At 38.2% G+C, this 4,278-nt stretch overlaps 1 pseudogene; it reads left to right on the top strand.

The window, feature by feature from the left end:
* Positions 1 to 2,506: 2,506 nt before the first annotated feature.
* Positions 2,507 to 4,073, top strand: LOC110743467 (annotated as a pseudogene).
* Positions 4,074 to 4,278: the final 205 nt, after the last annotated feature.

Raw genomic sequence — 4,278 nt, forward strand, 5'->3', positions numbered from 1 at the left:
TCTACAAAGCAGGTTGTCGTGATTTTTATAATAAGTACTTGTCATAAAATAAGATTCTAAAACCCAAATACCATGTTTGTAATCTGGCTGTTTTATGTGACCAAACTTTTAAATATGTAATATGTTAGCCTTGTTCCTTTTTGACTTTGTTTTTTAGTGTTCCGTGAGTTTCCTTTTTTTTTTTTTGGTGAAACAGAGTCTCTCTCTGTCACCCAGGCTGGAGTGCAGTGGTGTAGTCTTGGCTCACTGCAGTCTCCAATCTCCACCTCCTGGGCTCAAGCGATTCTTGTGCTTCAACCTCCCGAGAAGCTGGGATTACAGGCACGTGCCACCACGCCCGGCTAATTTTTTGTATTGTTAGTAGAGACGGGGTTTCACCATATTGACCAGGCTGGTCTGGAACTCTTGACCTCAGTGATCCACCCGCCTTGGCCTCCCAGAGTGTTGGGATTACAGGTGTGAGCCTGGCCAGGATTTTGTATTCTTGATGCCATTTTACAATTCTTCTTCCCTCTTTCCCCCGAATATCACTTGTGTAATTTTTGTCTGATATACCTTCAGCCCAGTCACCTAGCCAGTCTTTTCAGGATTGTGGTTTATACTTTTCTCTAGACAGTGGTAAAGTTGATGACTGAAATGATCAATGGCTGCTTTCTGATGATGGCAGGGTAGAATCAAGTGAGACTTGAGGGCAGCAGGTGTGGAAGACTCTGAACCCAACTTGCCTCACAGCTCCAGTTTGTTCATTCTTTTCTTTCTTTTCTTTCTTCCTTTCTTCCTTTCCTTTCCTTTCTTCCCTCATTTTCTTTCTTCTCTTCTTCTGTCCTTTTCTTTCTTGGGGATGGGTTGAGGGAAGGGAGGAGAAAGGAGTGTGTCGTAGAAAAGAAGACAAATCAGAAGAGGTAAGTAATACCTACTGAGAGTATATTCCATTTCCCTTATTCCCTCCAGTTGTCCCCCTCTTCCTCCAGTCACCCTTTAGGGAAATAAAGTTGAGGTCAGAAGGACCTATGTGTTACAGCTGCTGCTTAGCTGCTATTTTTAGCATGGCCCTACATCAGGCTGGCACCAGGCCATGATGGCACAGGGCCAGCACGTTGTGGGACTGCTGGTAAGTGTCAAAAACTTAACTTTCAGATATCAAACAAAACTAAATTTCAGACATATTCTGTGCTGTGGTACTCTATTTGCTTTTCTTTTTTTTTTGAAATAGGATGTACATGTTTTTAGACATGATTGATTTTTAATAGTAGTCGTAAATAAATCTTGGAACATGTAATGTATAGTTTATTTTAGGTAGGAGAAAGATTTAAGAATTGTCTTGTCAGATCAGACATGTAGTCCAGCTCAATACTTTTCATTTTGTGGTGCCACCAAGAGGTGTGAAATTTGCCTGATTTATTTACTATGCCTTGGGCATTCTTAAAATTGCTGTAGCTGTTGAAGTTTTGGAGTCTGAATTGGTTTATATAATTATAGGTGCCATCAGACATTAAAAAGAAACACATACTGTTTTTTCCTACAGTTACCACTGTTCTCTTGGGTAACTCATTTGTGTGTGTTTAGATTTGGTTAATACTCTAGTAATATGTTTAAAACTTGCTATTCATTTTTGTAGGGAGCAGCTAGGTTTTAGTTGAAATATTAGTATCTGGGTCTAGATTCTATACACCCTAGAGCCAGTGTTACATAGATTGTGTTTGCAAATTGAGTTTAAAGTTTTTGGATGCATATATGAATTTAAGAACTTGGCTATCTGTAAATATGTTGTATTTGTTCTTGAGTAATTTTGGAAAGAAAAACGTCACAAGGTGAATTTGTATATTTGGAAGTGACTTTAGTAAGAATAGTAATTGTGTTTTTTCTATAAAGGTACGTAGAAAAGCTGAGGGCATGTTGGGGATGATTTGTGGTGTACTATGAGCTACCCTGAATACAAATAGAAACGCTGATGATTATTCGCTTATCCAATGAGTAGTGGTGTAACGTTCTTAAATCCATCAGATGGCAGGATAACATTTAATAGTGCATTGATCTGACACCCTTCTTAAGGTAACACAAATAACTAGAAGTGGCCTGAATAACTAGAAATGGAATCAAATTGATTTTCTTCACATTGTCTTTAAAGTAGTTATTGGATGAATTCTGCTGAATTTACTTTTATGAAAATAAGAAAGCTTAAGTTGAGGGATTTAGTGAAAGGTGAATTGCTTGGTCTAGTATATGACAGAAGGCAGATGTTTTAGAGGTTATTTACATTCTTACCTCTTTTTTTCTTTTCTTTTCTTTTTTTTTTGAAACGGCGTCTCACTCTGTGGCCCAGACTGAAGTACACTGGCGCGATCTCAGCTCACTGCAACCTCCGCCTCCTGGGTTCAAGTGATTGTCCTGCCTCAGCCTCCCGAGTAGCTGGGATTACAGGCACCCATCGCCACGCCCGGCTAATTTTTGTTTGTTTGTTTGTTTTGTTTTTTTTAGTAGAGACGGGGTTTCACCATGTTTTCCAGGCTGGTCTCGAACTCCTGACCTCAGGTGATCCACCCATCTCTGCCTCCCAAAGTGCTGGGATTACAGGCAGTAGCCACCATGCCTGGCCCACATTCTTAAATCTTAAAACAGATTCTTATATTGTGGATGAGAGCAAGTTGGGTAGTGTGCTGAAATACTAGGAAATATAGTGAATATCTTGGGGATAGAATATCAAGTTCATTGAACTATATCATAGTGTAGTAATCATACAATATGATGTATTTCTGTAGTTAGAGGTTGTAGGGGACAATTCAAAAGTGGCCTGGAGATAAAGATTGTCAACTGACCTATTGATATCAATGTATCTCTCTAGATATGTATATATGTATAATATGATGCGTAGAACATTGTAAAGTACTGGATGTTAGTAGGTAAGAGACTACCTTTTGTATCTTTAATGCAATTTATGTTTTGTTTAGGGGAGTCATGTAAATGATGTGAGCTCTAGCTTAACATGCTTTATTAAAACCAAAGCCCACTAGGTAGTTTGATTAGTGCTTTTTAGAGTTCTTATAAGCAAAGTGCTCAGATGACTTTCCTTATTAGAACTTGTCAGAGCAGTTTCTTTGGAGTTTTCATGGATCTCCCTTAGCAACTTATTAAAGAGGCATTTTGTTTAAGCTGTTTCATAAATAGCAGGAAATTCCAAAGGCCTGGATTGTATTGCATTTTTGCTTTCAATAATGACTACAGTGGGGGGAAAAAGCCTTTAAAAATACTCTATTCATTTTAACAATTTGTAGCAAAGTACTTTTATTTTAAAATGGATGAATTTTTTAAAAAGTACAGATTCAAGTTTCATTCAAAATTTTCACTATTTTTTAAATTTTTCATAGTTTATATTTTAGATGCGTTAGACAACAATTGGTGATATAATAGCTAGTAACTATGAGTTTATTTAAAATTTACTATTATGTAATTGGGTCTGAATTTGTTTCAGTAGCTCATAGATACTCTGTGTGTCATTTTGCTGAGTGAATTGTACCCATCCCTCAATTACCAAGTTATGCAAAGAGGAGCTGACCCTGAACAACATCTGGCAGTATTATGTGTTGTGCAAGAACAGGAAAGACAAATACCAAGCTCTGTGCAGCATTTATGGTGGCATAACCATTGGCCAGGCCATCATCTTCTGTCAGACTCATCGAAATGCCAAGTGGTTGATTGTGGAGATGATGCAGGCTGGCCACCAGGTGTCTTTGTTAAGTGGAGAGCTGATCATGGAGCAGTGAGCGTCCGTCATTCAGAAGTTTCAGAATGAGAAGTTTCTCGTAACAACAAATGTTTGCACTGGAGGGATTGATGTGAAACAAGTCACCATTGTCGTGAACTTGGATCTCCCTGAAAACCAAGCAGAGGAGCCAGACTATCAGACCTGCCTCTAGTGCACAGTGGGGACAGGACAGTTTTAGGGAAAAAAGGCCTCACCTACAACATTATTGAAGCAAATAAGCTGTATGTGCTTATGAAAATCCGGGATCACTTCAGCTTTAAGCAGCTGGACCACGAAGATGTGGAAGAAATGGAAAATAAAGAATATTAAAGGGAAAACTGTATTGTTTGTGAAAATATCCTAATTTATGGTAGAATGTCCTGGTGAGTTTTGAAGGTAAGTTTTCATGTTGAAAACGTCCACTTTTTTGACGTGAAACTCACAAATGGCAAAATAAGTGTCGTAGTACTCTTAGTTTTAAGACCTGAGGTCTTTTTGAAACCAAGTTGATGTTAAGCATGTGGTCTTTTTGAATT

This window comes from Papio anubis, chromosome 5 (assembly GCF_008728515.1).
Source record: "Papio anubis isolate 15944 chromosome 5, Panubis1.0, whole genome shotgun sequence".
In the NCBI taxonomy this organism is placed as follows: domain Eukaryota; kingdom Metazoa; phylum Chordata; class Mammalia; order Primates; family Cercopithecidae; genus Papio; species Papio anubis.